At 42.6% G+C, this 13,536-nt stretch overlaps 1 protein-coding gene across 3 annotated transcripts in view; it reads right to left on the bottom strand.

The window, feature by feature from the left end:
• The window catches only part of COL12A1 (collagen type XII alpha 1 chain), a 220,316-nt gene extending 215,339 nt beyond the window's left edge, over positions 1-4,977 (bottom strand). For all 3 annotated transcript variants that reach the window (XM_075340200.1, XM_075340202.1, XM_075340201.1), the window contains exon 1: positions 4,860-4,977. The gene's annotated coding sequence lies outside the window, so the exon portion shown is untranslated. The remainder of the gene's footprint in view (positions 1-4,859) is intronic.
• Positions 4,978-13,536: the final 8,559 nt, after the last annotated feature.

Genomic DNA, 13,536 nt, shown 5'->3' with positions numbered 1-13,536 from the left:
TCCAGGGCAGAATGCTTCCACTTAGACCATGGTATAACTTTTTTCTATAGGTTTCTATATCAATCTATGATCTTCATTGCACACACAGAGTTCCTCCACTATTTGCATAGCTTTGCCACAACAATTTAACGTTAATGAGCAGTGAAGCTACACAAATAACGTAAACACAATACGAACCTTTGTTAGCGCAAAACATACCTTCGTTTAGCGTTTGTTACATCTGTACAAAGGAATGACGTAGTACCCAAGCACGTTTCTGAGGCTGTAATGCACATGGCATATGGCAAGCTTCATCAGATGCCATATTAGAAGTGACAGCATTGCTCTGACTGTACAATATCTTTGTTATATGGTGTCAACACAAAGGCACCACATGGAGTAACATAAACTGTTTACCTCTCTGTAGCATAAAAGCTTTTTCTGATGTGCTTTCAAAATAAAAAATTATGAAAGATAGTCAGCGTCGGCCAATAAAGGGTCAGTGTCCCATTTTCAGATGTCCTGGCTGCATTCCTTTGTGCTGGCTGGCTGATATATGAGCCATACTATGTGTTAATGTTAATCTACAAAATGCTAAAGCTGAAGCCAATTCCAGACTACCACAACCCTCCAGAGGTCCAGCGCCTGTGGCAACTTGCATGTACAGCTCCTGAGTATATATTCTAAGTAATCATACCCAGGTGATCAGCTACAGGAGGGATTCGGAGTGCGGTTATTCCCTTCCACAGGACTGCTAACCACTTTAGTCTTGGTGACTAAGCAAATTACGTTTCTATGCCTTCCAGCTCTTCATGTAAACCGGGTGTGATTTCAGGAAGCCATTACCTCAGATGTTCTTCATGAAGGCTCCAAGGGTCTCTTCTTTCTGAATGACTTACCTCCTCTATATCTGTATTATTAATATCATAGTATGGCAACCATTCATTTTATTATCCGGACTAATAAATAATCTTACTATGCTGAAAAGAGAGAGCATAATGGATCCTAATTGGGATATTGGAAAATCTTGTTCACCTTGAAGTATAACAATTGAGCATGTAACTGATGGCTGCTGCAGCAACATGGGCTCCACGAGCCAGGAGATAAATCCAAATGGAAATGTGTCTATTGATCTGCGCTGCCCTCAAAAGATGAAACCATGGCTGTTTCTTGAGTCGACGCGTTTTCAAGTTTCCAAATTCTTTAAACAAGTCCTGATGAAGAAGTCGAACACATCGAAACGCATAGACTCAATAAACAACCATTTTTAAACTGCATGGTGTCCTCCTTTGACGTCAGCGCAGATCAATAGATGTATTTCCTTTTGGATTTAATAATCTTACTATGAAATATTCTCTAGAGTAGGTATGCCTGAAATAGAGTCATTACAAAATTGGAGGCAGGCATTGATGTCCATACTATAAAAGAAGCCCATGGACTTCTATTCAGCTACTCGAGTTATGAGACATAGGCAAGGATGGTTGTAGCTCTTATTTTAGTGGGTGGTGAGAACATGAGCCCATTTTCATTATTCACTTATGAGTGTGGTGAATTAGCCATATAACCATCATAGAAAGATGTAGCAAGCACACACTAAGATCTCCTGTCTTGGGTGTTGGCTTGGAGTCATAATGTTAACCATTACCAGAAGGGATCTATTGAATCCCTCACCTCCATATACCGTTCTAGAAACAAGTATGCAGTCTTTATGACGCAAAGTAAGAATATGTTAACGCTATACAAATAACTAGTAAAAATAAATATTCATGTAAAGAGTGAAAAATTATTGGAGCCAACCCAGTTGGACTTGTAAGAATACATGTTTATGTTACTGTCTTTAATTATATTTTATTACATTTTTATGGAATCTAATCATCTATGATGTGTTTATGATACATAGAAGACTTTCCCAAAAGGACAAAATACTTGGACAGAGTTGCATAAAACCAAGAGATGATGGATGTGCTCAAACAATGAACTCAACAGTCCAACATTAAGAACTGCATACAGCAACTTTTGAGAATAACATTTGTAAATGAGTTACAGAGCGTTCATTGGACTGAAGATACTGTAGACTTCTGTGGACAATGGAAGTTCTCCAAGTGGTGGTGAAGAATTCTATTCCAACCCTAACTAGCTTAGAAATATGAACTCACTACCAGCGATGTGGTTAAGGACCCTTTGGACCCTAAGAAAAGTGCAACCATGATGTAATGGCCACAAGGGAGTCATCCAAGGATTGTAAAACACCATGATTGCTGCCACAGATGTTGCCTTAGAATCAGCACAAAAGCAGAGCTAGCGGGATTAAGGGTCACAGTTTAGGTTTCCTTTTCTAATCATTCAGGCAGACACAATAAGGCTATGTTAGGTAGTGAGTGCAAAACCCATCAACAGGATGGTGTAGACATGTGTCCCCACAGCTCCTTTACACTACATTTACACTGCCTGGCACATGATACAAGCGAGCGCTGGGTAATTTATCCAGTGCTGACCATTCACAAAACTCTGCCAATGTTTCCAGGAATCAAAGCAAAGCACACGTTCTACTTAATAGAAATTCCCATTTACTTTCAGCATAGGAAAATTGGAAACACATTCAAAAATAACTGGGAATCAACAGACCTAACCTAATAAAACATAACTATACGTATCAGCTAATACAGTAATTGCAATAGCAGAAGTAACACAGTCAAAACAGGAGCACCAAGGAAACAGTCGCCACAAGCCAATAGGTAGGACACATTATTTGCAGCTTGGTATTTCCAAAGCAATTGAGTCACAAAAGTCTGCAGTTCCAGCAAGGACTAAGCAATTAGTATTTCCCTAACACTGGCATCCATGACACATCCACATTCTCTGCTCTAGATGCAACTGCTTAATGTTCTTTTCTTAAGCTTGGAAGTGAACTAGAACAGGTATCATATATCACAGGACATGTCTTTCCTGCTCCCTGCATCACCTAGTGGTTGGAAAAAAGATTACAACGGTATTGGAGCAAATGAAAAAAACTTAATGAGTTTGCCTTCTGCCCAATACTTTCCTTTAGGTTTATACCTGCTTTAACACTTTTTATAGAAGGAAGTCTACTGTGAGACAGTCATTCATGATCTGCTTCTGCTCCTTACTGGCTCCAAACACCTTCTTCCAATATGCCAAGTTTATGAATACGGTAACAGAGATTAAACAATAGTGATGTCTATATATATATATATATATATATATATATATATATATATATATATAGTATAGACATCTTTCTGTGATATACTACTTTACATCTATCTATCTGTATGTATATATATATATATATATATATATATATCATACATAGATAGATGTAAGGTAGTATATCACATAAAGATGTATATACAGTATATATATCTTAAACTATCTATACATATAAATATATATATATATACATACACACATATATATGAGTAGTATATCACAGATATATATATAATATATATACACACACATATCTATATACGCACACACACATATCTATATGCACACACACATATCTATATACACACACACATACACACATATCTATATACACACACACACTCATATCTATATACACACACATATCTATATACATACAAATATCTATATACATACACACACACACACACATATCTATATACACACATACACACACATCTATATACACACACACACACCTATATACACACACACATATCTATATACACACACACTAGACACACACACACATATCTATATACACACACACACATATCTATATACACACACACATCTATATATCTATACACACACACACACACATATCTATACACACACACACACACCACACACACACATAGCTATATACACACACACACACACATCTATATACACACACACACACACACATATCTATACACACACACACACCACACACACACATAGCTATATACACACACACATCTATATACACACACACACACACACACACACATATCTATACACAAACACACACATATCTATATACACACACACACATATCTATATACACACATATCTATATACACACACACACACACACACACACACCACACACACACACACATAGCTATATATACACACATACCACACACACACACATCATTCTGTGATAGTGTGCTATTCTATGCTAGGTATGTTATCCACGAATATAACAGCAATATATGCTTCCTTCTAAGTAGGAGAACTACAAATCTCAGCATTTTCCAATAACTAACAATGCGGAGGTTTTTTACAAGAAGTATTAATATTGCAAAAGAAGTAGACCCTATAGGATGCCATAACCGGCCAGCACACATGGCTGCTGCTTTCCAGCATGCTTTTCCCCATTATTCTCCATCAGGTGCTGCTCTGGCTGCAGTGTGATGTCTGAGGCTATGCATTAGGAATTCAGTTCTTTATACAGACGTTTGCTGATCCTACAATAAATCAAGGGAACTTTCCATACTTCCCATCCATATGATCCTGCACTAACACCTCTGTTGCCATGGGCGCCTGGAGGAAACGTCCAGTAACTTCTTCCCAGTCCTCGCTAATCATCTTCCCCATCACAGCTTCATTTCTCACTACATCGCTACTTTCCACTGTGTGATGCATTTTTTAGTACTCGATCAGAAACAAACCCCAAAATCTTCTGAAATCATATAGAAAATATTTAACCGGCAAAAGAACTGAACTTATGGCAACTGCCCCAATCTCTCCAGCAGTGCAAGTGTTAATAGAGATAGTTACAGTGAATGGCAACTCTTTATCCTGCTAGGGACTGAAGGAGCTGGAGCTACCAACTTCACAGAAAGGCTAAGAAAGTGCAGGAAGAAGAAGATTGTGCACAGGACATTCCCATATCCAACCTGCTCTATGAATCTCAGGGCTCAGATCTGCTCTCCTGCGGTCCAGCAGTGGATGGGATGCACAGGGTCTCCTCCCAAAGATGCTCCTTCCTTAAGGACTGTCTTCCTTCAAATGGGAAGTGTCTCTCCCCAATCTGCTCCTTATGAGAGGGCTGTTCCTAAAACTCCTCTAAAGCTCTTACGAAACAGCAGGGGAAGGTGGACCACTGCCACCGGGTGATAGATGCAATGCTTCTGTATGGGGGGAAGGTAGAAGGAAGGAGGGAAGGGAGGACTGGAAAAAAAGGGGGAGACTTTTACTTTTTTGGAAAGTTCCACATACTTTTCAAAATTCTTTCTCCATGATTCCTGTTCAGGAGCTAATGCCAGGGGGTCCTCTGCGTCTCCTCAGAGCCAAAATGAGCAGCCACTCTTGGAAGGAAGCTGGAAGCTCTCTTAGGTTTCCCTGGCAAATTTACAAAGGGATTTCTCAAACCAGAAGAACAATAAGGGAAGAAAATGAACAGCTTTAATCTCCAAATGCTATTTGTTTCAGGCAGAAGGGAAAAAAATAACTATGAGGTTTGCAAAGCAATAGTAGTGGGTGCTCTTGAAACATCCACCAGGTTTTCCATGAAGTAACTGTCTGCCTATTCCACTTATTTTCTGAGCCTTGTAGGTTTATTTGGCAGGGGCTGAGAACATTTGTAGAACCAATAAAATGTAAATTGTTAGGAGATGCAATGATTTTCGCAGCCTAGTTCTCTCAATGAGTTTTCACCGACCCAGAAACCTAACATTCACTTCCCCTAGTTTGCTGGCTGGAAGGAGAATTGGAAATACTTGCTGTAAAGTAACAGCCTGTGCAGACTAGTCCTGGGGGGCACCAACCTGGTCACCATTCAGACACTTTGGCTTTTGCTGGCCATAATGCTTATTGTATTTTGATTCTCTAGATTAAACCTCATTTCATATGAGCTGAGGTATGTGCTTACAGAAAATCTACTGTTCTCTGTTATCAACTCTATAATGCTCTTCAAGGATACGTGCCCACAATCAAGCTTCCTCTCGTTCTGGTAGCAGTGTACATTCTGTTCTGGAGAAGCTAGTGCCCTGGGCAGCAGAACACATTGTCCGTGCCCACGATCAGGCTTTCTCGCATTCTAGACGCAGCATACTTTCTCTAACGGGGACGCTGGTGTTGTATGTGGGAGAACACGCTGTACGTGCCCACGATCAGGTTTACTCGCGTTCTGGACGCAGTGTACTTTCTTTTTCGGAGGCACTAGTGCTCTGGACAGGAGAACGCGCCGTACGTGCCATGATCAGGCCTTCTCGCATTCGGGACGCAGCATACTTTCTCTAACGGGGACGCTGGTGTTGTGTGTGGGAGAACACGCTGTACGTGCCCATGGTTAGGTTTACTCGTGTTCTGGACGCAGTGTACTTTCTCTTTCGGAGGCACAAGTGCTCTGGACAGGAGAACGCGCCGTACGTGCCATGATCAGGCCTTCTCGCATTTGGGACGCAGCGTACTTTCTCTTGTACAGATATTAGGGTCCTGTATGGGAGAAAACTCTGTATATGCCGACAATCGGGATTCCTCGCATTCTGGAAGCAGAACAATTTCTCTTCTGGAGACGCTAGTGTCCTGTCCGGGAGAACGTGCTGTACGTGCCCATGATCAGGCTTCCTTGCGTTTTGGTCACAGTGTACTTTCTCTTCCGGAGACGCTAGTGTTCTACTGCAAGAGTACACACTGTACGTGCTCACGATCAGGCGTCCTCGTATTCTGGATGCAGCGTAGTTTCTGTTCTGGAGACACTAGTGTCCTGTGTGGGAGAATGCGCTGTACGTGCTCACGATCAGGCTTCCTTGCATTCTGGACGCAGCATAGTTTCTGTTCTGGAGACACTAGTGTTCTGTGTTGGAGAACGTGCGAGTACAAGCCGATGATCAGGCTTCCTCGTGTTCTGGACGCAGCGTACTTTCTCTTCTGGAGATGCTAGTGTCCTGTGCAGGAAAATGCGCTGTATGATCAGGCTTTCTCGGGTTCTGGATGCAGCGTAGCTTCTGTTTCGGAGACACTAGTGTCCTGTGCGGGAGATCGCGCTGTACATGTGAACAATCAGGCTTCCTCATGTTCTGGGCTCAGCGTACTTTCTCTTCTGGAGATGCTAGTGCCCTATGCAGGAAAATGCGCTGTATGATCAGGCTTTCTCGGGCTCTGGATGCAGCGTAGCTTCTGTTTCGGAGACGTTAGTGCCCTATGCGGGAGAACGCGCTGTACATGTGAACAATCAGGCTTCCTCATGTTCTGGACTCAGCGTATGTTCTCATCTGGAGATACTAGTGCCCTGTGCAGGAGAGCGCGCTGTACGTGCCCACGATCAGGATTCCTCGCACTCTAGATGCAGCATTGTTTCTCTTCCGGAGACTCTAGTGCCCTACTGCAGGAGAACGCGCTGTATGTGCCCATGATCAGGCTTCATCGCGTTCTGGTCGTAGCACATTTTCTGTTCCTGAGACACTGGTGCCCTGTGTGGTACGTGCTGTAAATGCCCACGATCAGGCTGCCTCACATTCTGGACGCAGCATAGTTCTGTTCTGGAGACGCTAAAGTACCTCGCGTTTTGGATGCAGGGTACTTTCTCTTACAGACATACTAGTGTCCTGTGTGGACCCTAACTATTAATGGACTTTAAATACCGGTCCGGCTTCCGTCCACATCATTCCACTGAAACTGCCCTGACAAAAATCACAAATGACTTACTTACTGCCAAAGCTAACAACCACTTCTCTATACTCCTACTTCTAGACCTATCCTCAGCTTTTGACACTGTTGACCACTCCCTCCTACTACAGATCCTCTCTTCCCTTGGTGGCAGAGACCTCGCCCTCTCTTGGATCTCTTCATACCTCTCCAACCGCACTTTTAGTGTCTCCCACTCCCACACAACCTCTTCATCCCGTCCTCTCTCTGTTGGTGTCCCTCAAGGCTCTGTCCTGGGACCATTACTTTTTTCTATCTATACATTTGGCCTGGGACAACTCATAAAGTCCCATGGCTTCCAGTACCACCTATATGCCGATGACACTCAGATCTACCTCTCTGGTCCAGATGTCACTTCTCTGCTGTCCAGAATCCCAGAGTGCCTATCTGCTATATCTTCCTTCTTCTCCTCTCGCTTCCTAAAGCTCAATGTGGCCAAAACTGAACTGATCATCTTTCCTCCATCTCACTTACACTCTCTACCTGATCTATCTATTACAATAAATAACATCACGCTCTCCCCAGCACCCAAAGTTCGGTGCCTCGGAGTGACCTTTGACTCTGCCTTGTCCTTCATACCACACATTCAATCCCTCACCACCTCCTGTCGTCTTCAACTCAAAAATATTTCCAGAATCCATCCCTTCATCAATTCTCAATCTACAAAAATGCTAGTGCATGCCCTCATAATCTCCCGCCTCGACTACTGCAACATCCTCCTCTGTGGTCTCCCTGCCAACACGCTCGTCCCTCTCCAGTCCATCCTTAATTCTGCTGCCCGACTGATCCACCTCTCGCCTCACTACCACCCCGCCTCTCCTCTCTGCATGTCCCTTCACTGGCTCCCAATCTTCCATCGTATCCAATTCAAACTACTAATACTGACTTACAAAGCCATCCACAAATTGTCTCCTCCATATATCTCTGAACTAATCTCTCGCTACACTCCAAAACGTAATCTCCGGTCCTCCCAAGATCTCCTTCTATCCTCCTCTCTCATTCGCTCCTCATGCAACCGCCTCCAAGACTTCTCCCGAACATCCCCAGTCTTCTGGAACTCACTGCCTCAACACGTCAGATTATCTACTACACTTGCAAACTTCAAACGGAACCTAAAGACTCATCTGTTCAGAAATGCCTATAACCTTGAATGACCAAACTGCCCCACCACCGTGCGGAGCTGCCGCCCCACCACCGTGCGGAGCTGCCGCCCCACCACCGTGCGGAGCTGCCGCCCCACCACCGTGCGGAGCTGCCGCCCCACCACCGTGCGCAGCTGCCGCCCCACCACCGTGCGGAGCTGCCGCCCCACCACCGTGCGGAGCTGCCGCCCCATCTACACCCCACCTACTGTCTCCTCCCCATAATCCTATAGAATGTAAGCCCGCAAGGGCAGGGCCCTCTTCCCTCTGTACTAGTCTGTCTACTGTAACTTGTACATGTATTTTGTATGTAACCCCCTTCTCATATACAGCACCATGGAACTAATTGTGCTCTATAAATAAATAATAATAATAATAATAATAATAAATACGCTACTTTGTTCAGTGCATCTTCAAGGGACAGCCATCAAGGAATGGGGGCACTGAACAAAGTAGGGTGTTTAAACTCCATTGATAGGTAGGGTTACTTCACATCAGGGGAAGTTTACCCCACCCCCATATTAGTTCCTCATTCCCAGCTAGTGGAAGGGATTATTCTATTGTGTGTTTTATTTAGTCCGTTTTTGTGTGTGGATTAGTGTATTTTTATTTTTTTTTTCTAATAAAATACTGTTTTAATTACACTATACATAATTGTTAGTAAGGTACAGTATTTTTCTGGTAGAATCTGATTACATACATACCTATACATATATTTAAATTTTCTTTAGTTGCAGTGTACAGCGCAGTGTGTGAGAGTGTGCGCTGTACGTGCCCATGAGCAAGCTTCCTCGTGTTCTGGATTCAGCGTACTTTCTCTTCCGGAGACACTAGTGTCCTGTACAGGAGAATGCGCTGTCTGTGCTCTCGATCAGGATTACTGATGCAGTGTATTTTCGCTGTGTTCTCCCGATCTACAAGAATAAATTGACACACTACGGCTCAGAAACCCACGCCGCAGGTCAGTTTATGGAGCATCTTAAAGAAGCATAGTGGGCATGGGGTTTCTATAAATCCCATCCACTGTGCTTGTACTATATAACGCAACGGTGTGGACGCAGCAAAAACAGGCTGCATCCAAAATGCTGCTAGCACTGATCGTGGGGACGGGCCCTAGAAGGATTAATAGTGTCCAGTCCACAAAAGTCCCCTATGATTACTCTTATTTACTTATTACTACTTTCCTACATTTTTCATACCTATTTATTATCCAGGAAAAGACAGAAAGGGTCGCACTCCACAAGGATCTGGATACAAGGTTCTCTTTAATCCATATTCAAATCAAGGGTACAAGTGGTGGGGGAGGGTGAAGACATACAGTGCTGGACAACGGCGAGCCATTTCGCACCAAAGTGCTTCCACGGGTCCACTTTGGTGCGAAACGGCTCGCCGTCGTCCGGCGCTGTATGTCTTCACCCTCCCCCATCACTTGTACCCTTGATTTGAATATGGATTAAAGAGAACCTTGTATCCAGATCCTTGTGGAGTGCGACCCTTTCTGTCTTTTCCTGAATAATTTTATGGTCTTCACTTCGGGACACGCACCCGGATCTTATATGTTCACCAGGAACGAGCGGTCAGCAACAGTGGATCAGCGGTGCCCGGTACCTCTCATTTCAACATACCTATTTATTATTAGCTACTGGCATATTTTGCACCTTTATTTTCAATTATAGTGTAAAATAAAAGTAAGCATATAGAAAATGCATGTCGTGTACCGCTACCCATGTAGCTACTTTGTAGCATTACCCATGTAGTGAGATTTGCAGGCGTTTCCAGAAGCAGATTTTGCTTGACAGGTTTAAAAAGATGTAAATTTCTAGTTTTGTTGTTTTATGAGACATATTTAGGTTATGTGCACATGACATCTTTTTGATGTTGCATAGCTTTGCAAGAGGATGAGGCTTTAAGAAAACGCCACCAGTGTTTTTCCTTAAGCATCTTTTTGGCATCTTTTGATACATCTTTGCAGCGGCTTTGCCCCCATAATTTTTTTTTATATTGTGTATGGCTTCCTGAAGCCTGAAGAATGGTCTGGTCACTTCTTTTAACAGCTTTAGTTTTCAATGCTCAGAATGGTTAAAGGAAATTCAAAAAGACTGAAATGTGCACAGCAAGTCATATTTACATTGCAGTTTATTAGTTTATTCCTTTGCAGCATTTTTAATTCCTTTTTATAAGTGAGCTGTGGAGCGTACCCACCTGAAAAAGATGCAATTGTCACGTGCTTCTACACAGGCCAACGGCAGTCAGTAAATGACTCAGATTAATTGAATAGAAGACAATCATCGGCCCTGTAACAGCCTGTTCCAAACTGGCCAACTGGACTTCACATGCACATTGAATAATGGATAATATGATTGTTCCTTCTGCATATGTTGTCTCGTTCTTAACAGCACCAGTATATATGTGAATTTAGTGTAGTGTGTGTTAATACACTCATCTACAGCTGCCATCTCAGTGATCTATCACCGTTCTGCTTCGTTCTCAGTGCCATCATCGCACTTCAGACTATCCGGCTCTCTTCTACAATGTAAGTCTATAGAGCCTCATTCTGACGCTACATAGACTTCCATTGTAAAGTAAATTCCGAGTCACACAGGGAGCAGTGTAACCCGCAGAGTTGTCTTATTCATGGCAGCACCAGTGTATATGTGAATTTAGTGTAGTGGTGTTAATATACTTATCTACAGCTGCCATCTCAGTGATCTACTACTGTTCTGCTTTGTTCTCAGTGCCATCATCTCACTTCAAATAAGAAATAACGTTTGGAACTCCATTCTATGTCTGAACTGGGTGCAAAAACCTAAAAAAACATCACGATGGGGAGATAAGGTATGCACACCAGTGACTATGTAAGGGGAATACATGTAATAGCAGAAACTGCTGTGTGAATACTGACATGAAAAATTCAATAGCTATATGTAAGAATGAAATGTGAAAAATGGAACCTGCATTACTGCCATGAACATATGAATAAAGAGAAATTTAGCTACTGAATTGATCAATGCAGAAGAGCCCCAACACTACGCCAAAGTATTTCTCTACGTTGGGGTCCCTAGCTTGTGTGTGTCCTCTCATGCAGTTAAAAAAGTTACCGTGTATGGGAAGCTGAGACCCAGGCTATATATACAATGTGGATTGGCAATAGGTGTGTATGGGGAGGGTTCACAAACGAAAAACTACTAACAATCCACATCGTATATATAACCTGGGTCTCAGCTTCCCATATACGGTAAGTTTTTTTTAACTGCATGAGAGGAGACACACAAGCTAGGGACCCCAACGTAGAGAAATACTTTGGCGTAGTGTTGGGGCTCTATTGCATTGATCAATTCAGTAGCTAAATTTCTCTTTATTCATATGTTCATGGCAGTAATGCAGGTTCCATTTTTCACATTTCATTCATACAAATAGCTATTGAATTTTTCATGTCAGTATTCACACAGCAGTTTCTGCTATTACATGTATTCCCCTTACATAGTCACTGGTGTGCATACCTTATCTCCCCATAGTGATGTTTTTTTAGGTTTTTGCACCCAGTTCAGACATAGAATGGAGTTCCAAACGTTATTTCTTATTTGTTAGTAGTTTTTCGTTTGTGAACCCTCCCCATACACACCTATTGCCAATCCACATCGTATATATAGCCTGGGTCTCAGCTTCCCATACACGGTAAGTTTTTTAACTGCATGAGAGGACACACACAAGCTAGGGACCCCAACGTAGAGAAATACTTTGGCGTAGTGTTGGGGCTCTATTGCATTGATCAATTCAGTAGCTAAATTTCTCTTTATTCATATGTTCATGGCAGTAATGCAGATTCCATTTTTCACATTACATTCTTACATATAGCTATTGAATTTTTCATGTCAGTATTCACACAGCAGTTTCTGCTATTACATGTATTCCCCTTACATAGTCACTGGTGTGCATACCTTATCTCCCCATAGTGATGTTTTTTTAGGTTTTTGCACCCAGTTCAGACATAGAATGGAGTTCCAAACGTTATTTCTTATTTGTTAGTAGTTTTTCGTTTGTGAACCCTCCCGATACACACCTATTGCCAATCCACATCGTATATATAGCCTGGGTCTCAGCTTCCCATACACGGTAAGTTTTTTAACTGCATGAGAGGACACACACAAGCTAGGGACCCCAACGTAGAGAAATACTTTGGCGTAGTGTTGGGGCTCTATTGCATTGATCAATTCAGTAGCTAAATTTCTCTTTATTCATATGTTCATGGCAGTAATGCAGGTTCCATTTTTCACATTTCATTCTTACATATAGCTATTGAATTTTTCATGTCAGTATTCACACAGCAGTTTCTGCTATTACATGTATTCCCCTTACATAGTCACTGGTGTGCATACCTTATCTCCCCATTATCATCTCACTTCAGACTATCCAGTTCTCTTCTACAATGTAGCCTCGTTCTGACGCTACATAGACTTCCATTGTAAAGTCAATTCCGAGTCACACAGAGAGCAGTGTAACCCGCAGAGTCTGCATAGCGGCAACATCACTGAGAATCAGACCACAAAGGGGACGAATCCTGGGGCAATGTGGCTGTGGTTGACTATATTTCTCATAAGCCAGTTAAGATACCCACACTTTGCACTGACAAGGGGCAATCACCTTGAAACATCGTATCGGGAAATTGGGATTCTGATCTGGCAATAAATCCTAAGGGGCACTTTGCACGCTGCGACATCGCAGGCCGATGCTGCGATGCCAAGCGTGATAGTGCCCGCCCCTGTCGCAACTGCGATATCCTTGT

This window comes from Anomaloglossus baeobatrachus, chromosome 3, assembly GCF_048569485.1.
Source record: "Anomaloglossus baeobatrachus isolate aAnoBae1 chromosome 3, aAnoBae1.hap1, whole genome shotgun sequence".
NCBI lineage: Eukaryota > Metazoa > Chordata > Amphibia > Anura > Aromobatidae > Anomaloglossus > Anomaloglossus baeobatrachus.
The sequence above is the reverse complement of the archived record's forward strand: the minus strand, read 5'-3'. Positions and strand labels throughout refer to the sequence as shown.